General features: G+C 43.8%; 1 protein-coding gene across 1 annotated transcript in view; it reads right to left on the bottom strand.

Annotated features, from left to right (window-relative positions):
* Positions 1 to 12,213, bottom strand: part of PDIA5 (protein disulfide isomerase family A member 5) — a 97,850-nt gene that overhangs the window by 16,005 nt on the left and 69,632 nt on the right. The window lies entirely within an intron of this gene.

The raw sequence follows: 12,213 nt of genomic DNA, 5'->3' as shown, positions 1-12,213 counted from the left end.
ACTGAGCAGTAATTTCCTGTGTGACTTGAGAAATCTGTAAGAAATCTGCTTCTGGAATATCCACCCCTTTGATGGGATCCCAGCATTGGTCCTTAAAACTTTTTAACTGTTTCTGAAAGCCCTGAGCTAACTTCATTTCCTAATGCAGGAACACACTTGCATCACCTGGCAGGCAAGCAAGAAAGCTCCAAGCCTAATGCACATGCAGTAGCATGCGTTAAGGCTGTTCTCTGTTCCTGATCGGTAAATGACACAACCGTATTACAACCCCGTCCAGCTGTTCTCACCTCTCTGAGCTCAAAATCTTGCACTCTAGAGGCCCTTCCACACAGCCACAGCTCTACCTGCTCTGCCTGACCACTGGAGCCTGCCAGAAGAGACTGCCTGTTAAACCACACATCCATGGATCCACGCGAGAACACCTGCAACAGAGGGACTCCTCCCTTCTCTTTGCCTTTGCACTACCAGGTTAAAATCTTACACGAACCCAGTATTTTCCACAGTTTATTTTTCTTCAGTATTCATGCTGTCAAGTTGGTCTGGGAAGACACTGCAGTACAGTCACGTGGGCAGTCACATCGCTGACCTTAAAAACCAAGTAGTTCTCGATAGATCTGGTACATGAAAAATACGGCTTCTGTAGGTAAAAATTCAAGAGGAATGGCTGATGAGTGGCAAACAAGGGAAATCAAGCAGGCAAGCAGCTTTTATGCAGACCCATGGTCACTGAGGGGCTGGCACAGGAGCCAGATTACATCTCTAATTAGTGAGACGTTTAAAGGAAAGCTAGTGCTTTGCTGGGGAGATGAAGGGGGAAGCATACAACCCAGCTTATTTTGTGCCGACTGAATTTGCTGATAGCAGGAACATGGTACAGTGTAGTTTGTGTGTATTTGAGGAAAGAATGAGTGAGCTGGATGTGGTTTGTGGACACAAAGGCATTGGAGAAACCAGCACAAGCAGGATTAATCCTTGTGGAAACACAGGACTGAAGAAGTGAATGACCACAGGGTTGAGCTGGATGCTGTTTCCAACACAATGTCACAAGAAGTTGGCAACCGACGTAGAACCAAGACATTGCATAGGAAACAGAAAAATGTACTGAGTGCTCGTGCCACCTTGCAAACTTTTATTTTTTCTTAAACAAAAAGCAGACTGGGGAAAAACAATATAAAATCATTCGTCAGCTAAGGTAAGAAACACACAAAACTGATATTAAAAAACAGTGCACACTGCCCCAGATATAAGAGTAATCAGGCATATGTTGTAGTAATTCGGTAATACCCCAGAAATAATATCCTGTATGCACAACTGTAAACATTTCCCATAATTGCAGGGTCCCATGGGATGCAGGTGGAAGGCAAAGAGATTTCCAAAGCAATCAAACAATCAAGTGAATAACCTACGTATCGTTATTAGATTTAAATGGAGAATTTTTCATTGGCAGGGTTTCTCTTTTTAACCAAGTGAATTGTTTAGAGATGACAAGGTAAAAAAAATATTAGAGATTCTTAAAGTTCCAATGTATTAAAGTCTTAGGACCAGATAACAATTATAAAGATGTCTCCTGACTAGTGCGTGAAGCAGATTCACCCTGTTGGACAATTGTCACCTTATTAAATTTAAAATAAAACTATATGAATTTTTCAGAATTGCCTAAAGGAAGCAAGTTCTGCTTCCATAAGATGCAGGTTTCCACTTGCTTAAATATGAAAAAGGTCCTTTAAGTTACTTCATGCTTTGTTTAATTTGAAACTACAAAGGGCGGTAATACAATATAACCTCTCTACAGCTGAGCAGTACAAGGTTAATTCAGTTTCCTTAGAAGAGTGGAAGCCGTATTAGCATAGCACACGGAAGAAAGGTGAAGCTGTTTTTAATGAATACAAATCAAAAGCTAACAATTTGTACAAAACAGATAAAGGAAGCAAATGGACATCAAAGCAGTATCTACAGTCAGCAGAGGTAATAATGATGTTTTAAATATATCAGGGGTTTTAAACATATTAGAAGCAAAAGAATCCAAAACAATACTAGCAATAGCTTTGAAAGAAAATGATGGAGTCGTCAGAAGAAACTTTACTGAATGTGTAAATTAAAATATTAAGTAGGTGTGGAGAGGCCCTCTGTGCCTAGCACCTCCTAACTGCTGCCTGCAGTTCTGGCTCCACAAATCAAGAACGGAGTTCAAAGAAGGCACATTTCATGGGAAAGGGAGTCAAGAAACTCAAGTGAATCAATAGGTGAAATCCAAAGACTAAGAAGTGACAGAAATCTAGATGAATCAGCCCAGTTTTCACTCTAAAAAGCTATTCAAAAGCTGGTTGCCATAGGCTAAGTAACTTCCAGAGCTGTCTGGCAGCAGAAACTGGTCAAATTCAGACAAGAAACATTTCCCATCACCGATGATTTTTCATTTGAAAGGGAATGAGTTTCTAAGAGTTGTTTTTGCGAGGTGGTTCTCTACCTGAGCAGACCACAGCCTGTTCTTGACTCGCCCTGCTGAACTGAAGCTGCTACAAAGGCGGGATGGTTTTGCTGTCCTGGTACAAGTCTCCCGTTGTCCAGGAGCTGCAGGGCCACACAGGGCAGCTGAGGATGTTGGTCCCTGCTGACCCTGAGCACAGCATCCCAACCAAAGTGGCTCTACCAGCACATAACAGGTGCTTTGCCTTCAGACAGGACTATCCCGTCCTTTTTGCCCACCATTAATACATAACAATGTATAATCCTGCCAGTGTTGTCCGTGCGCATGCTTTTAGCATCTTGTACATAATAAAACCTGACAAGTACAGTCACAAGCGAGGTGCATATATTTTACCAGAGATTTTTCAAAACCAGTTTAAACATGCCTACATTTTAATGTTGCAGACTTTCCTTTTTTTAAATATGGCAACTTCAACTCTCAGTATTTTCAGAGCAGAGCCCTGACCAGCTCCTTAGAGGAGATCTGAAAGCCCAGTGACATGTGAGAGACCGTGGCATTTGTGCTGTCTGTGCTCTGTCCTCAGCAAGAGGAAGGGCTCCTCTCCCCCCTTCGGCATCTCGCAATGGGTGATCTCAAACGCATCAATTAATTACGCTTCAAATTGCCCCTAGGAGAAAAAGACACGATTATCCCCCTCCTTCATTACACCCAAGGTTAAATGGAGTCAGGAAGAGGTTAAGTGACTCTCGGGGTCTGCAATCCTGCCTGACAGGAGCAGGGCTGCGAGGGGCTGACTCCGTTCATGCCCCTGCAAAAGCATCGGGGCCTCGGCGGGCTCAGCATGTGGCAGGATGGCACCCTCAGCGTGCGAGGTGCGGAGCGTGGAATGACTTTCTGGTTCCCTGTCTCTGTTTGAAATTATTGCTGGCTAAAATAACAGGGAGAGATAGTGCCCTCCGTTATTGGTTTTCAAATGACTGCTATTCTAAGCAAGAGAAAGCAGCACATTGCACAGCTATCAAAGGAAACCCAGGAGCTTGTAGATTGCAGTGCAAAGCAAAGCCTGTTTCCACTTCAAGAGTTCCGAGTGATTAGCCAGAATTAAAACAAGAATATTACTTGGTCAATCAAGGAAAGGCAAGCCATGGGCAGTAATTGCACAGATAAGAGCTGAAAATGGATATACTGCTTAAACTAACACAATTTGTGTAGCTACACAAGTTATTGAAATCACAGGCAGATTTGAGAAAGGCATTTGGAGATGTTACTGAAAGGTTAATTTGCTTTTGTTCCTCCAGTAGAAAAGTGGAGGGCCTTCTAATTGAATATCTGGAACCAAAGCTCATTTTACAACATGACCTGACACATAGCATAATCATATTTCCAAGACAGAAGGTATTAATAATTGAGAGGGATTTGTCCTTTGATATGAAAAAGGTCATGAGGTTTTCATTTAAGCATCAGGTCGACCAGGGCTCGCCTCGCTACTCCTAACCATGGCAGGCAGCCTACTACTGATTTCACAACATACTGGTGGGGTTTTTGTTTGCCTGTTTGTTTTCCCAACCTATTTGAACAATTACTTTGTCAACTTTAAAGGGACTTTCTGTTCTGCTCTGGGCTTTGAAGGAAGCTTTGAGAGGATTTAAATATAGTCAACTCTCCTTTAGGGTACTGTTTTTATATGATCTCTTAAAACATTATTTCCAAACCAATTTCCTATGATTTTCTGAGAGGAAGAGGGGACTTACAAGAAAGGGAAAATGCGCACAGAGGTGAGAGTTGGGAACTCTCGAGTAGCATCCCTGGCTCTGTTGTCACCACAATGCTCTCAGTTCCCATATCTTCGTTTTCAGAAAGGTGGGTCTGGCACAATTATACCTACCTCCCGCGGCTGCTGCAGAGATGCATTAGCTGCTAGCACAGCCCCATGAAGTCAAGAAGCATGGCGCTAACACCAAACAGAGATCATTGTACCTACTCCTGGTGCAAAAGATGCAGTTCCCTCCTGCAGATGACAACAGGAATCCAGCTTATTACTGAAAGCTTACAGGAGCTAGAGGGCCAATTTACTTCAGTGCCTTTGAGCATCTTGGACGAAAATACCGCTTCTCCATAGCAGCACTGCACTTGTCTGCCTCTCAGCCATTTGGCACGGGAACGATACACCCTTAAGTGCTCAGCAACTGCATGCTTATAGTAGAAACTCCTCCTTCTGGTTTCCAAAATCCTGTGTGGTTAAACTTCTACCTGGTGTGAAAGTGGCTGAGAAATCACCTACTGCTTGCTGAACTGCATTTACCCTTGAAGGATATTTGGACAGTTTGTATATGGCGTGCACTGCATTAGCACCCAGCTTTACTATGCTCTCTTTGCTCTGCAGCACTCTGAGGCATACAGAGGAAAACAGGGATACACAAAACCAAACCTTTGGAAACCACAGCCTTAGAAATGAACAACTGCAATGGCAGCAAGGTCATCAGAACAGGCCAAGCTGCAAAGGTTAAGAAGTGGGAGATGCTCAGTGCAAAACCCTTGGACTGTTTTACCCACTGCAGAAGACAAGGATACGACTGGCTGCGGTGAATCGCTAATGATGACAGCAATTAGCATACAGCACCAAACAATCCCTTCAGAGGGAAAGCTGCACAGTGAGCCACATCCAGACAGAAAAGGCTGAAGATCAGTAGCTACATCCAGAACAACTACGGTGTCAGTTCCAGGAGACCTGGGTTTCTAGATAAGGTCTGTCACTGCCCCACGTGGCACCAACCAAGCAGACAACAGTGGTGGTAAGGCTGCAGTTTTGGAACCAAACATCAGCCTTGGTTAATTACAAATACAACTAAAGTATAAAAGCACATGAAATAATTCTGCCATCTAACATGCCAGTGAACGCACTTGGTAATCCGAAAGCAAATTGCTCTGAGCTGGCAGCGGTCTGGCAGAGCAGCAGGGGAGGCTGAGCTTCTGCACACCACGCTATCACGCTTCCATTGAGCAAGGCTCAAAACCTTGCGATCACCTTGCATCACCAGCAAAAGCATCTGCCTTACTGGAAGCACATTTGACTACAATGCAGCAGGGTGGGTGGCACAGCTGGAGGTGAATGTGTCCTGGTGCACCCCAGGCAGGCTGTACGTGGCCTTGCAGCACTATGGCTGTGCCCACCTGCAGGAGAGCTTCACAGGGCAAGGGGATGTGCTCCAAATCCTCCTCCCTTTCTCACCAGCCTGAACCATTCAGACATTGGTAATATTCTTCATACCAATTCAAGCAGCTGTAACATTATAGGATTGCTGCAGATTTAGAACAAGAATCCTGTTTTATAAAGCAAGGGGACCTGGATCACCCAGATAAATGAAGGATTAATGCCCCAGGACCCAGTCTGCTCCAGACACCAGCCACAGCTACATGCAGCCCAGTGAAGTGCCCCAACTCATGTTTTAAGAGCAGTTACTGAAGTGTTCTCTCCGCACTAATTAAGAGCCTTGACACAAACACTGGGGCTGGGAGCAGTTCTGACAGCCTGATTGCAGAGACCACTCTATAAATTCACCCTCTATCAAAAGCAGCCTGCTGATGGGCCCTGTTGTATCAGCACTACTTCCACTGCCAGGAATGTACCTCGCTAACATGGGGCTGTAGCGGGAGCACCACTACTGCAGGAGGAAAGTGTTCCTGGCAGAGCCAACACATCGAAATTCTGCAATGCCAGCCCACGCAGGATTTGAAGCCTCATTATCAGAGGGCCCAGACCTCGCTCCTGCCTCAGTCAACAACCAGAAAATCCTTCCTGCAAGGGTTTTTGCCTTGAAACGGATTCTTTCTGTTCAGCATGTTTTTAATAATTTCTGATAGCTTAAGCTTCATTTACAAACACGCACATTTTGTTCAGACTCTGGTACGACCTCCTAATGAAAACTTAACAAGATGTGCTTGCAAACGATGGGAAAGGAACTTGGTGAGAGCCACGCAGAGGCTATCACAGGGCACTGAACGCATCTGTGCTGCTCTGCTCAGTGCCTTTGGACCTTGCTAACCCTGCTGCTGAGTATTTCGGCCCCCGTGTGCCCTTCACACAGAACCACGTCACCCGGCTCTGCCCGGTGCTGAGACCCAAACCTTCTTGTGCAAGGGCAGAGATAAGGAGCAGCCGGCTTTGTCCCAGCTTACTTCAAAAAAGAGTAGAGAGGAAAAGGAACCATTACTGCTTTCTTAAGAACAGCTTTTTGAAAGCAGCTCAAGCCACAGGAGCAAGGAGACAGGAGCTGGCTGTTAGCATTAATGGCCAAAACCCACTCCGTGCGACCCAGTCTGACAAGGAGGCTCAGCTAAGGGCTTTCCTGCCACGCATATTCCTCAGCATAAAACTTGGGCAGAAGAAACCAGGAAGTTTATTTGTGGAGAGACAGAGGAGCATACCAGGATACAGAAACAGAGCAGCAGGATTATCAGTATTTTGAACAAAGCCTGCGGGTAAAATTAATGCAAGTTTGCTGTAGCCTTCAGCTTTTTATGCACTGCTGATGAGATGCACAGGGACAGGCAGGACTGATTTACAGTCAGAACCAAAAACCTTGCTCCCTATCCAATTTCCTACTGCGAGGTGGCCAGGGGACAGCCCATCAGACAGCGATGATGCCTCCCTGTCAGATTCCTGCTTCAGCTGGAAGCCAAAGGACGTTTCTGTTGCACGCCAGAACAATACCCCGGTGCCATCTCCCAGTAGCAACTTAGAATAATGCCCACCTTTTAACAAAAACAACAAAAAAAACACATATAAACACCACGGACTCTTCTGTGATTTCATCAAGTGCAAAACAGAGTAAGCACCCTCATTCATTTCTTCCAGTCCTGAAAGAAAAAGCCTTTTTAAAGAAGTGAAGAGCCAGGGAGGCTGCTGATGTGTTTTAATTGCATCTCCATTTGTCGCTGCACAGCCGCTAACTCAATACAATACGAAAATACCTCATTAAAATCATCCTCGGCAAGGTTTATTTGGAGGTGTTCTTTGCGTAACCCCTGTGGGTCAGGCTTCACCAGAGAATAACCTTTTCCCGCTGACAAAAGTAATTTCCAGTGAAGGAAAAGTTTTGCCACTGAACAAAGAAGCAAAACCGGAAACCAGCTCCCAGCAAAGTATTTATTAAAAATATTCATTCCGTGAACCCTGTTGAGTCCCACAAATTGAGGCCATTTGGCAAGTTAATAACATTGGCAACTGCTGCCCTTACAAGCCATTAAAAGAGAGCGTTTTTCCCCTATTATTTCTCATTGCTGCCAAAAGTTCTTTGTTTAAGAACACTTACCTTGTGGCTTTTAAAAAATTAGGAATGGAATGAATCTGCTCAGCACCAAGCACTTCCCCTTAAAAAGGGATGATCTTAAAAAATAAAAATAAATAAAAACAACCTCCCCCTTTCTCTCTCTGTCTTCCCCATCATTTGGATGTTATTGATGCTTTATTATATACAGTTCCTGCTTCTGAGGCAGTTGATTCATTTGTAGTCTTTTTGGAAGCAACTATCTCAACCACTGAACAAGAGGAGCATGTTTGCATGTGCTGGTCTCTAATTCTTAAAAGCCACCACTGGACAGCTACTGCTTTAGTGCGAGAATTGGCGTGGGAGGTGTGCGTAATGAGCCTTGCCTGTTTAGAGATAATTAGAAGTACATGGGAAGTAAAGATATAACCTAAGTTTGAAGGAACGTCATTCAAGAAAAGCTACCAGCTTGATGGTCACATCCCCAAATTATTGCAACAGAGAGGCACATTAAATCCTGAAAAAAAATGAGGTGAGCAAAGAGCAAGAGAGATCCACGCAAGGTTTGCTTAGAGAACGTGATGCTCAATAATTTGGTACGGGTCTGCTTGGCAAGAAATTTCATGTAGGACTACAAAGGCTTTTCCAGACAAAAGTTTGTGTTAAATTCATAGTGCCTTCCCGAAGAACAATCTGTGTGCTCCTGTTTCACTGCACTATGCTCACCTAGCTTCACTCAATCTTCAAGATTCAGTCACATTTTTTTTTTTTTTGCTAATTCAGTTTGAGTCATGCAGCAAAAACATCTCCAACTGAGAAGACACTTTATTTACTGGAACTTCATTGCCCTTTGTGACTCTGACAACTAATCAACAACCAACTGCTTCTATTTTGCACCATTTTCAGTGCTATAGTAGGAGGAGGTTAAAATTTAATGCATTGGCAAAGTCAAATCTCAATTATCCAGGGTAACAGAGTAGAGAGATCTCGCATAAAAGTAAAAAATGCAGATAAAACACATTCTGATAAGCTATACAAACAAAAAATGAGGACATATGAAGAACTGTCCCCGATGAAAAGCAATCCCAGAAACAACACTGATCCAACTGGTCAGTCTAAAACACTAGGCAATTATTGGTGCAACTCTTGAAAGCAGCTCTGGGCACAGGGCACAGACACACAGCTGGTGTCCTTCTGGGTGTCTGCTGAGCTAGGCTGGACCTACTCTTGTCAGTTTGGCTCGGATCCTGATTTGGTCCACACCCCCCAAATCCTGATCATCCACATACTGTGTGCACACCAAGCCACACTCAGACTAGTTGTCTGCTCACCTCATTTCTGAACCAAGCTAACCGGTTACAAAAGGAAGCCTGGACTAGCCAGTGGTACCCAGTCCTCTGAGGGCTGGTCTATAGAGACAAAATAGACACAGATCCCATAAGGCCTCCCTAAACATCTCTGCAATGCTCATGCAACAAGCCTACTGCTTTTAAATGCTCCTCAAACCCTTCATGCCAGCCTCCTGGACGTAACACACATCTATTGCATCACGCTTCACTTCAGCAGGCTATGTCATTGCCTTCCTCCTATTTCAGAGGTTTTGAACTCGGTAAGGGGAGATGCAATGACAATTAAATCTTAGGTCCACAAGGACCTGCATGAGAGCCCACGGAAGAGCTGGGCCAGGTGCTATGCAGCACAGATGCCAGCAGCCTACTCAAAGGGCCAGCCCTCAAGGCTGCGTGGTGTGGTGGCCACGGAAGGTACAGACCTACCCAGTGGACAGCAGGATGAAGATCAGGCACAAGATGGTTACAAGCAGCATTAGCTTTTCTCCAGCCAGCACTGCTGTCCCCAGGTAGTGATGAAGACCTGCCCTTACAACTGCCTCCCACCCCTAATGAGTCTCTGCAGTGTGCAGGAACACCACTGGGGAGGAATAGGAGTGTGAAAGCACGGACATCATTCTTTGCAAGTATCAGGTTCACAGAAGTAGATTTTTCTTCCCCAGTACTTTGAAGAGTTTTGATTCACATTCTTAGTCCTTAAAATATTCCACAGGCACCAGGAATAACCTTTATGCTTTACTCCATCACCCTGAAAATGGGTGATGAGTTCCCCATCTTTTCCATGTGGATGTAGCAGTCGTCATTTCCAGAGCTAAATCACTGTGAAGCACTGCTCCGCACCATTAAAGCATCGTTCAGCTCAGTCCAGAGTTATCTATAGAGCAGTAGATTGATGGCTCTCCTATACATATTAAGTAATTTGCACGAGAAGTTGCCACAGAAAAGCCAGATCTCATTTTAATTTGCATGTAAGATATATATCTGTGGCCTTTGCCTAAAGGTTTGTCACTCCAGCTGAAAGCTTTACAAAGGTTAGAATATTCAACTTTCTGCTTTAAATTCTAATGACAGATGAGAGATACATTTCTTAGCATAAATATTTATATATAAACATACTTTATACATGCATATATACACACACCCCCAGCCTTAAAATATCCCAGCATATGTGTAAGTGTAACAAATACTGCCACGGAGTCACAAGTGAATGGAGTAACATACTGTGAGTCGGCACTGACCCGAGATGTGGATCTGAATAGAAAAAGAAAATTATTTGATTTAATGTGGCCTGGCAATTTTAGCAGGGCTCCTTCTGCACTAAAATAAGCAAGTTAAGACTAATTGGCAATGTAAGCTCCAAGAGGTCTCGAGATTGAGAAAACGGTAAACAAAACCTAATCTATCAAATTTAGCACATTATCACTGTAGAAAATCAGAAAAATAGAATGATTTGTACTGTTCTATTGCATTAATAATTATTTCACAGAAAACGGATTTAAAATACTCATCTGCTACTTCCCTCTGCACCCACCAAAGGGCAGGCTTGTTGCACTCCATTTGTGTGGGCGCTTTCTATTTTGCACGCAGGCAGCTTCCACGTTTACTGAGGACACGTCCACCAAATCAGAAGCTACGCGTGACCCACATACTGACAACGCCACAGCAATGCTGGCTTAAGGGTTGTGCTAAGTCTAGAAGTGGTTTCAGTTAACTCTGCTCCATCTTGTATACAGGTAGTCTCATTCAGCACCGTGTCCAAAACAGTGCAAGAAGAACGCATGTGAAGGCAGCCTCAAAGGACCGGTCTTGCATCATGCAGACCTTGCTTTTACAGCCCATTCCTGCAGGCATGGACAGGCTGACCTTTGCTCACCACAGCCTGCAAACAGCAGTGTCATAATTCACCCATCAGGCGAGTTGTCTTGTCCTTTCAGCTCTGAGAGCTATGTACTCTTTGCACGTACTGTCTTTGGTCTAAACACGTACTTAAAAAAGACTAAGAACTTAAGTGCCTTAAAGAAAAGCAACTTAAAAATAAAAGAGAAGAGCTCTCCCTTTCACAGAAAGCCAAGATGGCAAACTCCTAAATCTCACCATTTCACATGCAATCATTTGATTTTAAAGTTTTAATTTACTCCTAACCAGCTGAGATCCATGAATCACAAATTCCCGGCACACAAGCAAGTTCTAGTCAATAGATGGTAGGAACTGGAGTTGAGTAAGGATTAAGTCCCTCTTCCTTTCCTTTTACCATCTTCCAGAAATCTCCCTTCTGAAGTCTACCCCTCCCTTCTCTCCACACACACATCCAGCAGGGCTTTGCAAGAGCCCCAAAGCATCCTGTCTAATTTTCTAACAAAAAAAGCAAAATAAAGGACCTGAGCTTTTTCTCCCTTTCTGGAAAATACCTTCAGTTCTGTGGGAACAAGTTGGTAAATGCTTATCTGAAGGTTATATGTGAATTGCAGGGCTGGCCATCTGATGGGGAAGAATTTTTCTTGCACACTGCAGAGCTGAGTCACTGTGCTATAAAAGCAAATTAATACTACCTGATACCAAGTGCCAGGACTATCTTCTCTCTTTGGCAAACCCTTAAAAGTTCATCACCTGTACCAACTCTGCAACAATAGAGGAAGCTGGAAGAGGTGAGTCTGCTAGCTGCAGCAATACCATGAGAATCACAGGCATATCTAAAGACAAATGGTGTCCAGAAATGGCATGTGCCTACAGAAGCCGTCTAATATGAATGGGGAGGAGTACAAGTGTAGAATTTTTATTTCATTCACCTAACTTACAAAGGGCCTGATTCAAAAGTTTGCTAGAAATACTGTTAGGAGCTTCAGAAAGCAAGCATGCGTGTGATGCATGCAAAACAACCTGGAAAGGTGAATGTCCATATTCTAAGTAGCGATTCAAATGTAGACTTATTATGGACAAAATTTATTCCATCAAAATTTGTTCTCTTCCTCTGGGGGGTGATTCCTCCTACACCACTATATCAATTTCACTACTGAAGTGCTGCAATAATGGGCCAGGCTCTCTGTGCTCATTGTCCTGCTATAACAGATCACATTTTGTTATGCGGACCATAAAATACAGCAGAGGAAAAATAAATCTGTTTTCTTTTTGTTCCCCTGCCTGCTTTGTCTGCATTAACACAGTAACTCTT

The sequence above is a fragment of the Anas acuta genome, chromosome 6 (genome assembly GCF_963932015.1).
Source record: "Anas acuta chromosome 6, bAnaAcu1.1, whole genome shotgun sequence".
NCBI lineage: Eukaryota > Metazoa > Chordata > Aves > Anseriformes > Anatidae > Anas > Anas acuta.
Note: the sequence above shows the minus strand (reverse complement) of the source record. Positions and strands in the feature narration are given on the sequence as shown.